Consider the following 20632-nt stretch of genomic DNA (forward strand, 5'->3'; position numbering starts at 1 on the left):
CCTCCTCCCTATAGTGTGAACGGGACCCGCGTTTTACCCTTTCAAACTGCACTACTGGACCTGGGTAATTTGAAAAGGCCCTTTCACACAGCACTTCGACCTGGGTTATTTGTGCGATGTGAAAGGGGTATATGAGTGAGGGAGCATTGATGTCCCACATGCTGCATGTTTCCCCACACTCAACAACCTTGGTGAATCTCCTGTGCTGTCAAAGGTAGAGGTCACTTTGTGAATCTTTTGCATTATTTAATATAGTATTAATATTTGTATTATTATTATCAGGGTTGTAACTCCCAGAGATAATGGAGTCATCTGCCTCTGGGTTTCAAACCCTAAAGGGACACCTGCATGCATGTACGGCAGCACCTGTGTGGTTTCCAGTGGGATTCAAATGTGACCGCTGCTCTTCCAAAGGCAGCTCTGCACCTCATACGCAGAGTTACAGTAATTGGCACTATTCGAGGAGCTCTACTAACACCTGCAATAAGGGACAAGACGACTCCCGCCTGGTACTACTTGAACCTGTGCTGCAGCAAGGGACCATCAATTCACTGTGTGCTCTGGCACACATGGACATTGGAGGTTATTTTGATTGACTCGCTCGGAAACAACTTCGCTTGGAGCACGTTTCTTAGCCCACTGCGCATGCAAACCATTTGCTTTGCGCATGTGCAGCCACACTCAATCGTGTCCGGATGTAACTCAGCAAACAGAAATACTCTCCCGAGCATGCTCAGACACAGTGGGCATAATGTGGGCATATCACAGGGCGCGGTATCAAAACTGGGCGGTAACCGGGGCGTGCATGTGGGTGGTGACAACTAGTGCTGGGCGTATGCCTCGCTCAAGTCACCGAGCACTCGGACCGATACACATGAGAAACACTCGCAAGAAAAAAGCAACTCTCACGCCTCACAGCACAGCCGCCTCAGTGGGCCCGCATTTGCTCGGACAATCAACACGCACAATAGCTAAATTACTTTCAGCTGCACGCAATACACATGCAGCATTTATCAATTAACTAACAACATGGCAGCAACACTGGAAGCACACTTTTAAACTACTTCAGCTACTTAGGAAAGAGGCACATTCCGAACACAATAAATACATATTAAATATGGGTTCATTTGTATTGCAATTGGGGAAGGCAATAAGTTAATTGAATGCAATAAACAACATACACTTTGGGTAATAGGTTTGAGCATGAGTTCCGTGCAGATTCGTGCTGTGCCGTGTTAAACACCAGCAGAGGGTATTTACTCGGCAGACCGGCCGTCCGCACACTGGAAGTCCGAGCAGACAATGTAAGATCCGTACGCACAGGGTGGCGTACATGCATTACTACGCCACTCCCCTTTGTGTGTTGATCCAAACAAACGGCTTTGTGGCCTTATAGATGTGCCTTTGGTCAGCCTTCAGCTGCAAGCGAATGTGTATCCGAATGAATCAACCAACCAGAATAAGGTCCAATATTTGTTTTCTCAGTTTTTTAAAGAGGATGGGGGGCACCAAACTCTATCTTTCCTCCTGTTGATTGGGATGAACTTACGCCCCTGATTAATATCATTCTTTTTTTTACATTGTGCCACAAGGGATCCACTGTGCCCAATTTCAGAGTACTGAAACAAATAAGCAAAACAGTTAAAACCAATATAGGAGTACAGGGTACATAACCACAGCTGCATCAGCAGAGGACAATGACCTCTATTTTGATTGTCTCTTAATTCATGATCTTCTTTACTGTAGTTGTCTAGCTGTTGGTCATGCACTTATGTATGCCTCCCTCCCACCAGCAGTAGCACAACTACAAAATATGCACCCCCCTGCCTGAAAACTTGAGCAGCGACCCCCAACCCCCTCAACACCGCCCCCTAAACCACCCCCCCCTTGCTGGAAAATTTAATTTCAGCAGCGCCCCCCAACCCCTTCATCACCCTCCCCCCCCCCCATAAAGTTTACCCTCACTCACCCATCCGCTTGCCACTGCGGGGTCTACGGGACCTGCAAATCTACTTGCCTGCCGTCCCGGCACCCTTCCTTCTGCTGATGAAAAATGCCTCCAACAAATTGGCTGCCCCTAACAGCAGACTGTTTTTAAGGATGTTAGCGGAGGCTGTCTCCTCTAGCATCCTCAAAACCTGTCTGCTGTAAGGGGGCGGACATTTTGTTAGGGCTGTTTTTCATTAGCAGCAGCAGAAGTCGGGACTGCAGGCAAGTAGATCTACAGGTCTTGGCAGGCAGCAGCGATTCAGCGATAGCCCCACAGACCCCCGGCACCCACATTTACACATTGCCTCCCCGCCACGGCGGGGTCTGCGGGGCTATTGTTACGCCACTGCCTATCAGCCATGTTTTATTTTCTGCACACCCTACCTCCCGTGCATTTGAAAATCTCTTGAATAAAAATGTAATCAGGAAAAGGGGTGGTAGATTATTTTCAGATTGGGGGCATGTGTCCCACGCCAAATTGCACATTAGCTCACTGGTTTGCGAGCCATGTAATGCTGCCTGCCAGGCGTGCAAATGCCTGCCCCCCACTGCACGCGGAATGTCCCCACAGCACTGCAAATGGATGTTTTGCATAAAGATTCATTCGCATGCTTGTGTTCGGGCCCAAAATTGTCGACCATCGAATGGTTTCTAATATTTTTTGCAACCTAAACAACACATTTATTGGCAAGCTGCTCAAACAGATTGTGGTGCTAAAAGGGAGGGGTAATTTTGGTTAGGAAAAAAAACTAATTTGCTATCCCAATTGCACACTGAGTCAGATAATACAGAGATCTTGGTTGCATATATCTGCAGATATAGGGCTAAGCCCCCAGGCTGTAAGTCAAGGCATCTCTGTCACTGGGGGTCCCTAATACTGGGTATGGGTCCTAGGTGAGGGCCCCCATCATGCCGGCACAGGCCTACCACTCCAGGCTAGCACACAAATGAAAATTAGTAAGGATTAATAAGAAGCACATAAGTGCTATGTAAGTAAGTGAGAAGTGTGATTAAAATAATACCAAATATACTGTATACAATGTGATAGGGAAAACATAAGTGTTAATAAAGTGTTAGGGTGTGCCAACCTGAAGCAGCTCAGCCATACCGCACCCCCAAACCCATCCCATAAATAGTAACAAATATGTCTGGGTCTAGTAGCCCAGTGTAGCTACATGATAATGGCTCCTACAGCATCTGAGAGCCAGTTTACCTGGAGATACCCCTGGCTTCTCCAATGGCACTCTGGAGTCAGCAATCCCTCCTAATGCTGACTCATCTATGCCTCTCTAAACTACAAAACACATTAATTGGCAAGCTGCCCAATCAGATTGTGATGTCACTCAGGTGCTAAAAGGGAGGGGTAATTCTGGTTAGGGAAAAACCCAATTGCTATCCCAATTGCAAACTGAGTGAGAAATAACTACATAATAATCAGATAATACAGAGATCTTGATTGCATATACAGTATCTGCAGATATAAGTCCCCAGGCAGTACGTCAAGGCGTACAATCTAAAGGCCCCCATACATTAGGCCGACTTGTCCTAGGGACAAGTCGGACCCAATTTACCTGCGAGCCGCCCGGCAGCTCCCCGGGAGGCTCACATACAATTTGGCACTTGATGTGCCATTTTTTACATGGGATAAATCGCATGCGATTTATCCCATGTAAAAAAAAACCCGGGGAGCTGCAGGGCGGTGAGGAGTAGTGGGGGCGGGCAGCGGCAGTAGTGGGGGCGGGCAGCGGCGGCGGTGGTGGGGGCGGGCGGCGGGTGCGGTGAGCGCTGCTGACCTGGCCGGGCAGTGTACTTACACATAGCAGCAACGGGGACGGGCAGCGTAGTGGCGGCTTTTAGATTTTTAAAATACTTGTCAAATGACCGGCCGCTCTCTGATTGGCCAGAGAGCTCTCAGCCAATCAGAGAGCGGCCGGTCATTTGACAAGTATTTTAAAAATATAATAGCCGCCACTGCGCTGCCCGTCCCCGCTGCTGCTATGTGTAAGTACACTGCCCGGCCAGGTCAGTCAGCAGCACTCGCCGGCGCTCAGGGACCCGCTGCCCGCCCCGGTGTCTGCATGCATATGCCTGTCAGGTGGCAGGCATATGCATACAGGGAGGTCGGACGTGATCGTATGTACAGACCGTCCGACCTCCCTGATCCGGTCCGATGCGCACGGGACCGCGCATCGGATCGGATCAGATATCCCACACCTACGATTTTGGGCCGATATCACCCGATTATCGGCACAAAGTGCCAAAATCGGATGAAATCGTCCCAAAATCGCATAGTGTATGGGGGCCTTAAGTCAGTCTCTGCTGACTTAGATCTGCATCACCCAGCTCCGAGAACTGGGAGGGCAGCTGATGTCCGGTTACGTCAGCCGCCTGCCCCCGGAAGCCAGGTGCCATCCGCTTTCGCATGGGGACGCCCAGTGTTTTAATGGGCGCAACCAGTGTTTTCATGGGTAGGCCCAAGAAACACAGGGCGTTTGCAAGCGAACCCATGAGCAGACTCCATATGGACCCCTCCTCTCTGTCAGCGACTATAGCACTGAAGACTGCGCATGTGCAGGTCTCCGGGGTCACCTTATTCTGAGGACATATCTACTGCACATAAGCGAATCACTGGGAAAATGGCCACCGTTTCACTGTTTGAGTTGATTACATAGACAGCCTCAATGTTAAATAAGTAGAATGAAAAGAGCCGATTGGTTGGTATTTTATCTCTCTCCATGCTATAATATATCTCACCCTTTACCGATGACAGCATTATTGCTTTAAGCATGATGGTAAGGTTATAATGCCAGCAAGCTTAAAATGCTTTAATTGCATAAGTATGGTGCTGTCATTATGCAGTTGGCATTACGCTGTCCACATAGTAATTATTAACATTGTCAACAAAAAACAAACACTTCCCATCTGACACATGTCAAGATACTGACAGCATAAAAAACATCAGTTTTTGTTACTTTTAAATAGGAAATGACTGAAGAGTTTTATGTAACATTCATTCTTTACTGTAGTAAAATGAGATGTTCCAAGCTCAAGTCCCGCATACTACTCATTAGGCCAAAACACACACAAAAACATTGTCTCTGCTTGAGGCAGATAAAACACATGACAGTAAATGATTAACAACAATGTTCCAGGAGGCCAATAAATGTGACTTGGACTGCATCCCCCTTCTCCCCCATCTATCTCAATGTGTCTAAAAGCTGCAGAATATTTGGGAAGAGTTTAAGAAATGTATAATCCATTGATAGCCATATAGGTCTAAGGAAAATGGTTAAAGTGTAATCTTATTATAATTATAACAATGGTTTATATGCAAGAGTATTTGTAACTGTAATTAGCGTGAATGCTCAGAGAGGGGGGGGGGGGATTAGGGGCCATAACTTACTATTTCACAAAACTAGGCAAGGTATTTTATTGGGAGAGTCCCAGACAATGAGCTTCTCCGGCTCTTGTTAGCTGTGTTTTCAGACTGCAAGAAATGTGAAGCTATTCAGAGGGAACTCTATGTACTGAGAGAAGATGGGGAGGGACAGCTCAGAGCTGGAGCGAGGGGGTATTAGGCAGGAAAAGAGGGAGAAAAATGTTGAAAATAAATCTAATGAAATAGGTAAAAAAAAAATATTGATTTATGCTCAAAAAGAGACAGATAGAGACCTGGACGAGGGTGACCATGAAATGAGCGGCGACTTATAGACAGAGATACAACTGCAATTTACCAAGGGCTGAAAGCTTGCATTTTGCGTTTCGCTTGCGATAAGGTTTTGCAGTGTCATCTTCTTAGTATATAGCCATTATAAATCAAAGTAATGATAAAAAACTTATATAAAACATTTTAATTCATTTTCTTTTAAAAAATGAGTCTATTGAAATCTTTTATTTTATTAATGTTGCATACTAGTGGGACTTAATCCCAAGTCTGGTGATCACTAACACATGTACACATCTCCAAGATGATCCCGCTAAAGTGATCAATTAACACTTTCTGTACCAGGCTAGTATTGCCAGGGCAGCTACCACTCTACTCTCCAATAGTACTTTTTGGTAAACTGCAATATGTATATATAATATAATAAAATAAAACAAGAAAAGGTAAAATAGCTATATCACCAGTGCTGGGGTCTTTTTGATGAATAGGTTCATAGTAAGAAAGAATAAATAAATGAGAATGGCGTGGCAAGAAATGGGAATACAACTTTAGAATGTAGAGCTTATAGAGATTGGACTGTAATTTATAATCAAAAACGAAAGATTAAAGGTATTTAAATTGAGCCATAGGCAATGTTCACTTGTCACGTCTACAAACGTCATTGGTAGAGTCAGTTTGTATTATGCCAGATTCCATTGGAGTCACTGTGACAGCTGTAACACTTCCTGCAGGTGGTGAAAGGGTTACATGCACAGTGCTGCACCTTGGTCACACTAGCTGGCCCAGCTCTGCCTGCCTGGACTTGCCTGTGTTCTCTTTGAGTGATTGTAGATTCTCCAGAGCTGGACCGCAAGCTATTGTTCAGCCACAGATGTCCTAAATAAAAGAGGAACTACTCTCATAAATACAAGCTGAGCTGAATTGCCTTTAATAAAAAGTGTACATTCCCCAGCCGCCATTCTTCTCGAGTGGCACAGCAGCTATATTTATTCACAAAATCATTAGGCTATGTCCACATAGACTTTTATTTTTAGCTCTTTGAATTTGGGCCAAACATGCACTGAAGTGTTTAAAGTTCTATATGAACGTATAGAAAACATTCATATAAGAGATGGTCATCGGAAAACAATATTTTTGCTTTTTCAATGAGATTATGTGGAAGATGGTGACACCCACTTAGTTCTGATGCTCTCTGTATTGCATGTCAGTCACAACTTCACTTTGATGATCTCTGTATTATATGGAGTTTACTGATACTCTCTGTATTATATGGTGGCCATTGAGGCTTTCTCTATTATATGGCAATCCCTGGTGCTGTGTGTATCATATGGCAGCCACATATACCCCTTTCACAACGCACCTCAAACCTGGGTTATTGTTGGGTTGCTACCTGGAAGTCCAACCTGGCAATGTGATCGGGGTTAAGAGGGGTGAAACCTGGGTCACCCTCTGTATAATGGGCGACCCAGGTTTAATGTGAAAGCATCGGACCCAGGTTGGTGCCAGATCAGTCCAGGAATAGGATCTGAAAGGGGTAATTCTCTGTCTTATAGTTCACATACTCACATACTCTGTAAACCTGATTTTCGGGAGCCTCCAGGCCATTCTAGGAGGGTAGGCAACCCTGATTTTATGGTGGCGACTGATTAGCTTTATTATATGGAAAGCACATGCTCTCTTTATTTATGGTGGACACTAATGCTTTCTGTATTTTATGCCATAATTCAGTGGTTCTCAAACTTTGTATCCTGACCACAAAGTGGGTCCCAACCATCTCAGCATGGGGTTGCAACTCCATGTTGCTGACCATCAGGCTGATGACTTCTCTAATCTCTCAGTCAGTGAACCAAGAAGTCTGATAAATCTGTGGAATTGTTACTTCAGTCTCCACATCATTTTGTGCCTCCACAATGCTGCGACGTATGTGCCGTCTGCTGGCCACACATGTGTGGTGACCATTCTGCAGTACATAGCTGGAACACTGTAATAATTTCTATTGTCTGACAGGGTCCCAAAGCAAAATAGTTTAAGAACCCCTGCCATAACTGATACTTTCTGTATAGTGTATTGGTCACAACAAATCTTTGTATTGCACGGCAGTTATTGATGCTCTCTGTACAGTATGTTCTGTCAGTCAAAACTACTCTCTGGGGGGAAATTTACACATTTCACATGGGATTTTGCTATGGGAAACCAATCAGAGTCCATTTTTTTTGTTATTTAGCACCTTCTAGAATATAATATATAGTATCTGATTGGTTGCCCGTAGCACATACTATCTGAAATAGAACTCCCATTTTAGTAAATTTCTCCCTCTGTGTTGAATGGTCATATATTATATATTTTCACAATTACGCCTACACTGTATAGTACAGTGGTTAGTGACACACTCTGTATTGTACTGTATGTCTTTCAAACTACAATCTGTATTGTGTGGTGAGCACTGATGTTCTCTGTATAGTATGACAGTAATGGATGCTCTCTGGATTGCATGATAGTGATCGACACTGTATTATACAGTTGTCACAATGCTTTCTGTATTGTAGGTTGGTCACAGAAGTACTCTGGTTGGTCAGAGAAGTACTCTATCTCTGCACTGCATGGCAATCACTGCTATTCACCCCTGGTCATATGTGTTAAACTTTATGTTGGGTTCACCTAGTAATATTCCAGGTACAGTTGGCTGCACATGTACAATAGGTGGTCAAACAAAATGTGTATTTTCTTCGTAACTGTGACCTGTGTACTGGCAAAATGAATGCACTTCTTAGCAGATATGTTCTGACAAAATTTTTTTATTTAATATCCAACATTATTTCAACACATGGAGTCAGCTTAAACAAATATACCAGGAATAAAATGTATTTAATGATGACAGACATCAACTGATATCATTTATTAATCATAAAATGTTTGTTAGCTTGAAAACTAATAGGTGATTAGTTATTATTGAGATCTACATATAACAGTAATAGTCAGCAACATTTTTCTTGTTTGATATAGTACATGTAGTACATATAAGATGTTTTCTAGTCAGTGTTACACTAAATAGTGTAGTTTACTTTTTTCACTTTATTAATCTCAAGTTGTTGTGTATGCAGATCAACGGTCACTTTACAAGAACCTTGCACAGCGGTTAAAACTTACTATCTCTTGCTCTTGATGCTGTAAAAGGCTAATTGTTCCTCTATGTACCGTAAAGCGGGTATAAAAAAAGTTAAAAGTAAATCTCTTCTTTATATAGACAATAAAAAATAACACCCAGGAAACATGCAGACTGAATTTGCTTTTGGCATAGCTTGAATTAGAAAAAAAAGCATCATTTATTTTTAACTCCTTAGGAACATTCTTCTTTGTGACTTCACCCTATATAATAACTTGTATTCACAGTGTTCCCTCCATCAGTGATAAATCCCATATAATAGATGGTAAGTTTAGCACCCTGGAAGCCTATTCAGCAAGTACTGTTGCGCCACTTCTTTTGCCGCCATATACGTTCTGATTCAAATCCCTCCGTTTGGTTCTGAATTCGTCCCTATTCTTGATGTTCGGGATTTGCGTATGCGCGATTACACACATGTGCAAAATCCCGGGAGCAAACAGAGATTCACTCTCTCTGAGTCATTTGCTCCGGAAAGGGAGGGCCAGGGAACAGCCAGGGGGGCGGCAGCGGGCGAATGTCCAGTGTTTTATGGATGTCGCCATAAAAATGCTGGGCGTTCCCCTACGAACGCAGGCGTGGCAATGCCTGCTCAGGGCGGGAGGCTGAGGACACATGTCATCAGTGCCCACCCCAAATTCAACGGAAAGTGGCTGGATTAAAAGCCAGTCTAGACTGACTGTTATTACCGAAAGGAAGAAAAATCATTCGATGGTGTGCAACCATCGAATGATTTCTCTTCCACTCGGCCGCATGCGAAGGGATGTGGTAGCGGACACATCCCCTAGCATGTTAGAAAGGGGATTCGCATGTGCGCAGCATTTGTTTGCTCAGCTGTGAACATACTCAGCCTAGAAAACAGGAATGAATCCTTAGTAATATGCTGAGTTTATGGTATTATATCCGTAAAATGAATTTTGTAATATATTTAGCGATTTATTTTGTGTGTGTTAAATTCATCTGTTTTTTAAAAAAAAAACTGCACTCATTCTCTTCACATTATGGTAAGGGAAGCCCAAATCTGGCACACCCACATATAACTGCTGTCTATGTATACTGTAACTCTGCTGTCTCAGATGTATAGTTTTCGTTGTCACATTTAAAATCCAGGGCGTGCCTTATTGCACCATGTAATGTAATCAATTCCTCACTGCTTTTACCACAAGCCTTATTGCACCTGTAAATGTTATTGTTGAAACTGAAGCCCAATGCGTTTAACCATCTTTTTAATGCTTATTGGATAGACATGACTGCTGAGTGGTCCTATAACATTTATTGGAGTAACAAAAACCTTTATTTCTGACATTGTGCTGCACTAGGTCATCTCCTGCGTATCTCTATACTTACAAAGTCTTGCACGTAACTGTGCAGAAAGATGCAAATACCCCTATTATATTATTATTCCCACACGTGAAATCATCACTCATTTCTCAAACTGAATGTTGAGCACAAAGGGGTTAATTCTGGTTCACTCGCTATATACAAGTTAGGCCCTGTCCCGAAGATTTGGGGACTGCACATGTGTATGTGCAGCTCCCAGTTGCAAATGGTTCCGGCGACTTGCATAGTCGCCGAGACGCTCGCAAGCATTGGGGTGGGCTGGGGGCGAACGGCTGCAGGGAAGGTTTTATGGGCATTCCCATGGGTACGCGGGCAGCCCAATGCCTGCTGGAGGCAGGCTGCTGAAATCACAGGACGTCAGCCACCTGCCATTTCTTTGGCCAGGCACACACGAATAAAAGTCAGTTCAAGCTGACTTTTATTTGCGAAGGCAGGAGAAATCATTAGAAGGTCGGGGACCTGGTTTGGTTGATCTGGGTTAACCTTCCACACTGCCTGTAACCCAGGCAGTTGTCCAACCCAGGTCGCTACCCTGGTCGGATTCTTGGGTCACTCAACTCAAGTTTAAACTATATATCTCGCCTAAAATATTTTTTATTCTGGCATTGGCTTTTCTAAAGAACATTTTATTTGGTACTTTGGTTTCCTAGCACGGCGCCCCCGATTTTGATTGTATTACATCTTATACAATCGCATTGCATGCAATATAGCGCATGCGATGCATGCAAAGCAATCCGATTTTTAATTGTACAAGCACCCTGATAGGTGCTTTTAATGTTAAATGCACCCCCATTGACAACGCCACCCCCACTATCAACGCAAACCCGAAGCGTGGCGAGCCCGCGAAGGGCGGCGGTACACGTCCTCTGACCTTTTCATAACCCCACTATCCACGTCAGCGTGGAGTTGATTTTATATAGTGTGGCGAGTGCAGCGAGCCACCGAGCCTGAAGCGTAGCGAGCGAGTCCCCGCAAGGACTACTTTACATGTATTGCGCTTTCGCTCGTATTCCGCGTATGCTCGCCACGCTTCGGGCTCGGCGGCTCGCTGCACTCGCCACACTATCTAAAATCAACTCCACGCCGACGTGGATAGTGGGGGTATGAAAAGGTTGAAGGACACGTACCGATGCGCTCACCACGCTTCGGGTTGGCGTTGATCCTGGGGTGGCGTTGACTATGGGGGGCCATTTAACATTGTTAGGACCCATCAGGGTGCTTGTACAATCAAAAATCGTATGGCATACGATGCGATATTTTATTGTACAATATCGCATCGTATACTTTATTTAGTGTAATGGTATACGATGCGATGGGCGCTGTGCTAGGAAACAAGTACCTTTTATTTATATATAGTTACAATTTGTTTATCTTGTTTACAGAAATGTTTCCATTTTTGCATTGAGAAGGGAACAGACATAGAAGTCACATCTATAATTTGAAAAGAAAGATATCCTTGACCTAGTCTATTGATACTATGTGGAGATAAATGGAATAAGACATAGAATGTATTATCTTTCTAGTTCTCAGAGAATAGTCCATGGAACGAATATTATATGTAGGATGAGCCTCCTCTACCTTACCAGGATAATAACGTGGCTCCATGCCTGGGGGACACACACTGACCACTATACAGGCCGCTGACATGACTGTACAGAACTGCCGCGATCTATAGTATAAGCCTGCCTACAATTTATATTAATAATATAATTATTAATAATATTGTATGATTAACCCTTTATTCCATCAGGGTTTCAAATTTTGACAGTGTTTTCATTTGACTTACTTGAAAGGTCCATTGGTGCCATGTGAGTTTGACATGTCTGCTATGCAATACATTTCAGCACAAGAGTATTGAAAGAGGGTTCTTCTTTTCCTTCAATACATTCACAGGGGGTGCCTCTCGTACACAGAAATTGCCCCTGTATCTGTCTCGGCTCACTCACTCACAGCACACAATGCCTCGTCTTTCAATTGCTAATTATGCTAAATATTTAAAATCAACAAGTAGAATAAACAGTTTGGCTAATCTGTCCCTGTTTGGGAATGCTAATCCGCTCTTTTGTCTCTCAGTACTGTCTGAAGAGAATGCTCCTCCCTCTATGTCTCCCTCTAAAATGCTATTTTCCCTCTCTCTTTCCCTCTCTTCGGCCACTGTCATTTATTTTTACAGCCAGTGTAGGCCATATGTGAAAGTGAAAAACCTGATCTTCTCAGGGAGGATAAACAATTTTCTTCTATATACCGTGTGAGACCACCATTATTTCTGAGAAGAATTGTCAAAATAAGGGAATGGTGACTGCACAAAATGTGAGCAGGGAAGAGCTACCAAAATTGCCGCAACCTTAGCTGAGGTCAGCGCAAGAAGTAGAGTGCACCTACGTTCAAAAATTAGATTTTACAGTACATAACTATAATTTAAATAAACCACCTTTTCCATATTTAATCAAATCATTATTTTTAACCCCCCCCCCCCCACACACACACACACTCCATTTTTGTAAGGTAGCACTGTAAGCAAGGGTATCAAGCTCATCACTAATGTTTGGCAAGCCTACAGCCCTTCCCTGATGAAGTAGTATGTGCAGCATAATCGGCATCGCCAGGGCAGACCCAACAGTACTGGATAAGCTAAAATGAATAAAGAGATACAAATGTAGCCAAGCTGATCCATGCATGGCGTGACTAGTGTGCCCATGATTTAGATGCACGTGTCATGCACACCATTAAAGTCGATAGGAGATCTATGTTTGCGACTATTTGTAGCATGCTGCAATGCGTTTGCCCATGCACGCGCATCGCAGCAAAGATATATATGGCTACATTTGTAGACAACATTGGGTACATTTACTAATGCTTCTAAAAACAGCAACAAGGAATGACATTGAAGATTAATGTATCGCGGTGACTGAAATACAAGTTCAGTATGTATGATTTTGATCAATGCAGGATTTCTGATACACAAGCTGCATCAATTATTTGGCCCTAAGTGGACAGGTATTACATATTCTCCAGCTTGATTGTGGTGCATGGGCTCTGAAACTGGTGGGTCTGAGAGTAACTACCTCACCCCCAACACTCCCACTGTTAGACCAGTGACATGTTCTGTGTACACTGAATGTAGGAAGTTTGCAAACAGATTTGGAGGGGGGGGTCATTCTTATTCATTTGGTCTCCGGTGATAGGTTATGCTCATGTGCAGGTTCCCATAGGGATGGTATGGGTGGTGTGCGGCGGCTTGGACGGGTGTTGCCCATGGCATTTCATAGGTGTCCCTGTGAAAACGATGGGCATACCCATAGCAATGTGGGTGGGCCAATGTGTACCGGGGGGAGCAGCTGATATCACAGGAAGTCAGCTGCCCACCCCGTCTTCAACCCGACGACCATTGAATGATTTCTCCTGCAAGGGCGGCATGCAAGCGGATGTGTCTTCGGTACACATAACACTGCCTGGTTGCACGGGAACTCGTGGGGGGGGGGATTTATGGTAGGGTGGCGGAACGGTCTCCCTGGCACTCAATAAGATGCAATGTTCGCAGCTTACTGAGTCAACCAGAATCAGACCCTTGGTGCCACTGTACTTGACCCACCGCAAAAATACCATTCTATTGTGAACTGAGACATAGGGTGATATCCATTTACCTGCAATCACTGATGTCTAATTATCTCTGATAAGCTGCGGCCAATTGTTTCAGGCAGGTCAGGTAAAATCCCCCAAAACAGCCCTGTTTTAGCGAAAATGGGGCTGTAAGAGAGAATGGGGCTGATTCAGACTTGACCCAACGACTGCTAATTTTCAGAGCCCAGCGATCAGGTATACACCAGAGTGACATCCTAGCTGTTTACCATCTAATGATTTTGCCAATGTATGCAGTCTGTGCGTAGCCCAGGACTCATTATTCATTTATTCCCAGTTATTTATATATTGCACACATTTTCCGCAGCACATTACAGAGAACAGTTGAACATTCGGTACTTGTTTCCTATCACGGCGCCCATCGCATCGCATACCATAAGGCATACGATGGTATGCGGTGCGATGTGATGTTAGCCGATGTTATACAATTTTAAATTGTATACGATCGAATTGTATGGCATATACAATGGTATAAGATTTTAAATTGTATAAGCACCCTAATGGGTGTTTTAAATGTTAAATGGCCCCCCAATAAGATAAATAATTGTATAAGCACCATAATAGGTGCTTACAATGTTAAAATCATCCCCACGCCACACGTACTATCAACGCCAACCCGAAGCGTGGCGAGCGCAGTGAGGCCGCGAGGGGCGGCGGTACACGTGGAGTTGATTTTAAATAGTGTGGCAAACGCAGCGAGCCCGAAGCGTGGCGAGCGCAGCGAGCCCTGCGAGGGGACGCAGAATACATGTGAAGTAATGCGCGTCCGCTCGCCACGCTTCGGGCTCGGTGGCTTGCTGCGTTTGCCACACTATATAAAATCAACTCCACGCCAACGTGGATAGTGGGGGTATGGAAAGGTTGGAGGACGCATACCGCCGCCGCTCACCATGCTTTGGGTTGGCATTGATAGTGGCGTGGGGGGTGCATTTAACATTGTAAGCACCTATTACGGTGCTTATACAATTAAAAATCGTATAGGGGTACCATTTAACATTGAAAAAACACATTAGGGTGCTTATACAATTTAAAATCGCATCGCATTGCATTGTATGCCATATACAATTTTAAATTGAATACAATGCCATACGACTGAATATCGTGGCCGCTGTGCTAGTCCCTGTCTCAGTGGAGCTTACAATCTATATTCACTACCACATGTACACACACACACATTCACTCTAGGGTTTATTTTGTTGGCCGCCAATTAACCTACCAGTATATTTTTAGGATTGCTGGAGGAAACCAGAGTACCTGGAGTAAACCCACACAAGTACAGGGAGAATATACAATCTCTGCACAGTTATTATGGCCATGGTGGGAATTGAACCTGTGACCTCAGCACTGTGAGGCAGTAATGCTAACCATTACACCATCCATGCAGGCCCATGGACGGTGATAGAAACAGGTTGATCGTGGCCAGAGTTTTCGTTACACACCCTCCCTCCAAACGCCTGGGCACACCTGTTTTCCTTGACACTCCCAGAAAAAACTTATTTAAACCATGCCTTCAAAATATTAGAGATGAAATTAAAGCCAAACAAGTCTGTAGTATTCACAGTGATCTTGAAAACCATATATTTTAACATCTTTATTTTCCATGAAGTGTTATACAGTATATGCTAGGCATGCTCTGGAATTCAAATTGGTATTATGTTTTCCCAAATTGGTTTTAAATGGAATGTTAGGTAGGTAATAAGGAAATTGATACAAAAATAGTACATAATTGATAAAAAAAAAAGCAAGAGCCAATGGCATAGTAATAGCCCCTGCAGACAATGTGGTGGATTGGAAGCACTTGGAGGCTTGTAGGAACTGGGGGTCAACGAGGACTTTTGCTACCACTGGTACCTGCTCGTTGTCAGGGTATTCCCACCTCCATTCGCTGCCGCTGGGATCAGTCGCATCTGCCTCCCATTGAAAATGTCCCTCCCAAAATGGGCACTGCCTTAGAGGAGACAGTTATAATAGCTGCTAGAGGAGATGATGGCTATTTTGAGAAGGACAAGGACATTTTTAATGGGAGAATATATGACAGACCCCAGCAGCAGCGAGCGGAGAGAAGAGAGAATGCCCTGGCACAATGTTTTTGTGGCATTTTTCATAGTAACGCCACTGGGCAGAATCTGTGCTGAATGTAAAAAAAATATATCTTGATACATACAGCCTGACCTTAGCTAGAGATTCAATATGAAGGACAAGTGGAGATTCATGGGTAATTATTATCACCTAGAATTGAATAATGTATAAGCTATGGGTTATATTTACTAATGGGGCCATAAACTTACAATTTGGGCCATCTCTATCCAATGTCAATGGATCTGACCAAGAAATTGGGTAAAAAGTGGCAAATCGTATGGATTTGGTCTACGATTGCAATCCAATGCACGGTCCCATGGGCCTCAGATTGGAGCCTGAGAATAGAAGTGTTGCACTAAAGATTTATTGGATCCGGAATCCTCTTATAACATTGGCTATGATCGCATACAATACATTGTATGCAAAAGGCCTGCATATGGTATATTATGTGTGATCCTGCCCCCAGGAAGCTGCCAGGCAGTTCAAGAGAGATAGTATGGGAGTTTTCCCCTAGGTCAACATTTGTTTCATATAACATCAATGAAGTTAAAGGTCTTTCAATTTCAATAGATGTACAGATATAGCCGTGCTTGTTGCTGCTTTGATACTAGGGGCACAGGACCGCACATTGGACCAGAATCGTAGACAAAACACATACAATTTGCTAGTTTTCACCCAATTTCTCAGGCTGTCGTTGCTGCATGGTGAGCCGGGGGGGAGAATAGTCACATCCAGCGATGACCGATAGGCTTTAATGGTGAGAGCAGACACACTTACTTGGGTAGACAGGTTACAGTGCAACATATAGCTCCTGTCACTGAGCAGGAGTCAGCATTTTGGTGTCATCCCTCGGTAGGTGACACCAGGATGTAGAACACCCCCCCCACACACACACACACACCCCATGTGACGCTACTGAAATGACATGATATTAAGAACTCTTTTGATGTTGTCTGAAGCTTAATGTACTTAAAAAGTATAAAGCTGTATGGATTTTGGATGCAAAAATGGGAGAATAAATTAGATGATATTTTATTATTTAAGTTTTGTATTGAAAATGGACAGTAGTTCTGGCATTGTATACAGTGCGCACCAGTTTTAAGAATAGTGATAGTTCGTGCTTTCAACTTTTTTTGACAACGAGGTCCAGTTCGGTCTTTGTTAAATCTAATGAGTTAAAAGTTCTAAGGACCTGATTCAGAGTTGCACACTAATGGGCCCCATACATCAGCAATTAATTGTGACAATTTTCAGATATAGAGATGATTGCCACAATTAATTTTAGATGTGTGGGCTCCCCCTTTTGGCAATCCCAATCAAAATTGCCAATCGATTGCTTAATCAGGTTTTTAAACATGTTTAATAATTTGGTATTATCTGCAGATCTTTTTTATATGTGTGGGCATTCCCAATTCGTCTTCTTCATCTATTTACATTATGAACAGCAATTGATTGGGCAATTTCCAGATATGAAGATGCAATGTTTCGATGGAAAAATCTGCCGATCACTGAAATAAATCTGTAATGTGTGGGCAAAGTCAGATAGATTGTAAAATCCATTTATCTGGCCAGAAAATCCCTGGATCTGGAAATCCATTAATTGTGATTGCTGATGTATGGGGCCCATAATGCAATTGCCCCTTCCTGCCCACAAACTGTCATCTTCCTGTCATCGCTCTGTGATTATATCCTCATTGCGATTGCAATGGAACCTGGGCACATATGCAGTTCAGTTGCAGCACATGTGCAGTTGCTGAAAATCACTATTGCAAAAACACCAGCATAGCAAACAACTCTGAATAGGCCACATGTTCATAACCATCATTAGCTCAAATACAGAGGTTCGGGACGAAATCCTCCACAAAAGCAGCCTGCACTCAGACAAAACTCTCCTGTTGTCGCAGACCAGTTTTTTAGCCAAAGAAGACAATGGCATCTCCAGTGGCCTCTGTTTAGCTCCATAGCAAGTTTGTGAAGGATGTGAACATGCTGACTTTTTCACCAGACAGGGATTACAGTCCACAACCGGATAGTCAGATTATGGCAACTCTACCTACGTACTGCACATCCGGAATCATATTGCACACCCCTTGTGTGTATAATAAAAGGCCAACACTGCTCCTCACCTATATGGGAATATTCAGGTGTTTTGCATCCCAGCGGTGACTAGATGGCGCCCAACGGAGCAATTCAAGTTTTGCTCCGTTTGGCTTTGCACAGCTGCTGGTGCTGGGATTCAAATGGTTTATCTAATTTATAAGTGATGCCATCATCATGTTGCATGTATCAAGTATCTGAAGGAACAGATAGTCCAGGGAAGGTTAGCGCACGACACTAATGTGGGGTACACACCAGGACGACCACCGTCGTGCACGACCGATAGACGACCATGGAACGATTTCCCTTGGACTTCCCGGGAGCTCCCAGGCAGTCCCCAGCAAACGATTAGCAAAAATTGTGTTTTTTTGCGGAACGATCTAGATCCGATCCCGATGCGCCCGCGATGGTCGTTAAGACGGTCGGATCGCTGGTTTTTGTTTTTTTTGCAAGAACACATGCGACCGTCGTCAGATGGGCCTTTGAAATTTGAATGAAGGGGCTGGACTAGCAGAGGGGGAGGACTAGCAGAGGGGGATAGGAATAGCAGCAGCCATTTTAAACCAGTGTATTTCTGCTTTGTTACTAGTGAGGCTTGGTTTATACCTGCTGAACGCTGGACATAGCTATTTACACATTACTTTGTTTTGCCTGCCATTACAAAGTGTCTTTTAACCCTGCACTATGGAGAATGCAGTGATGGGTAGTCACCAGCAACAGTACCTGCTCTATTATGCAGTTTTGAAGCTCAGGCGTCAGAGAGCCCAGCGCAGGAGAGAAAGATCATGCTGGACAAAGCAGTGGCTACTTCAGCGTCAGACTCGTTCGCACATGCCACTGCTCAGGGACATCAGGGAGAATAACCCAGACGATTTCCGTAACTTCTTGAGGATGGATGATGCCACATTCCAGGAATTGCTGCGTCTGGTGACTCCCCACATCGAGAAGCAGGATACCAAGTATCGCATGGCTATCCCTGCTGAGGAACGGCTGGTGGTCACCCTGAGGTTTCTGGCGACAGGACGGTCTCTTGCTGACCTAAAGTTTGGATCCCTCATCTCCCCGCAAGCTTTGGGCCTCATCATCCCGGAGACCTGCAAAGCCATTGTGAAGGTGCTGCAGTACCAGTATTGCAAGGTAAGGATGAAATATACACTGTACACTTTATTGTGCAAACAAAATATTTTTATTTATAATTTAGGCCTAGGACAGAAACAGGTTTTTTAGGCCTTTCATGGTTAAAACATGTAAAATAGTAAATAGATTGTGTCAACAAAAATATATTATAATACCATATATAAAAGATATTGTACAAAAACACACACTATATATAAAGATTTAAGTATGTATGACCCAGTTTAAACTTTCCCAATAAGTACGGGCTACTGTGTGGCAGAGGATGTCTGCCGCAGATAAGTAAAGGCTGCGGCCCACATGGCGCATGGCGCAGATGCAATGGTCCCGGCCACATTGATGTGCGCCATACGCCATGTGAGCAGTGGCCATCACATACCTGCAGCTGAGACCATGTCTGCCGCACAGTACCCCATACTATTGGTAAAGACAAAAGGGCAATAAATGGAGTTTGCTATCCAGATTGAGGAGAATCCTGTTCTCCCTCTGGTAATGCAGGTACAGGTAGCAGCATATAAAAAAACAAAAAACACACTCTGGTAACTTCTGGAACAGGCACTTACAACAGTAGGGATAAGGTACTGTGTGGCAGAGGATGTCTGCTGCAGATATGTAAAGGCTGCGGCCCACATGGCGCATGGCGCAGATGCAATGGCCCCCGCCCCATTGATGTGCGCCATACACCATGTGAGCAGTGGCCATCACATACCTGCAGCTGAGACCATGTCTTCGGCACAGTACCCCATACTATTGGCAAAGAAAAAAGGGCAATAAATGGAGTTTGCTATCCAGATTGAGGAGAATCCTGTTCTCCCTCTGGTAATGCAGGTACAGGTAGCAGCATATATGTAGAAAACCAAGACAAAAGACACTCTGGTAACTTCTGGAACATGCCCTTACAACAGTAGGGATAAGGTACTGTGCGGCAGAGGATGTCTGCTGCAGATATGTAAAGGCTGCGGCCCACATGGCGCATGGCGCAGATGCAATGGCCCCCGCCCCATTGATGTGCGCCATACGCCATGTGAGCAGTGGCCATCACATACCTGCAGCCGAGACCATGTCTGCCGCACAGTACCCCATACTATTGGTAAAGACAAAAGGGCAATAAATGGAGTTTGCTATCCAGATTGAGGAGAATCCTGTTCTCCCTCTGGTAATGCAGGTACAGGTAGCAGCATATAAATAAACAAAAATACACACTGTGGCCCTTGTGTGGCAGAGGATGTCTGCTGCAGATATGTAAAGGCTGCGGCCCACATGGCGCATGGCGCAGATGCAATGGTCCCGGCCACATTGATGTGCGCCATACGCCATGTGAGCAGTGGCCATCACATACCTGCAGCTGAGACCATGTCGATGGTAAATGATAAAGTAGCCTATTTTTTAAGACAGATCCTCAAAAACAGGACACTCTGGATCTTCTATCAGTAAAGAACTGTAGAATTGACGGTACTGGGGGGGTTGAGAAGGCTGTGTAGGTGTTGACTGGGTATGTGTTGGAATTGTGCTCGACTGGCCTGCTACGG

General features: G+C 44.2%; 1 long non-coding RNA gene across 1 annotated transcript in view; it reads right to left on the reverse strand.

Annotated features, from left to right (window-relative positions):
* Positions 1-1096: 1096 nt before the first annotated feature.
* LOC146008548 (uncharacterized) overlaps positions 1097-20632 on the reverse strand; it is a 75024-nt gene continuing 55488 nt past the window's right edge. Inside the window, exon 3 of the long non-coding RNA XR_014444534.1 lies at positions 1097-1619. This is a non-coding gene — a long non-coding RNA (uncharacterized LOC146008548). The remainder of the gene's footprint in view (positions 1620-20632) is intronic.

This window comes from Crinia signifera, chromosome 6, assembly GCF_055691185.1.
Source record: "Crinia signifera chromosome 6, ASM5569118v1, whole genome shotgun sequence".
Taxonomy (NCBI): Eukaryota; Metazoa; Chordata; class Amphibia; order Anura; family Myobatrachidae; genus Crinia; species Crinia signifera.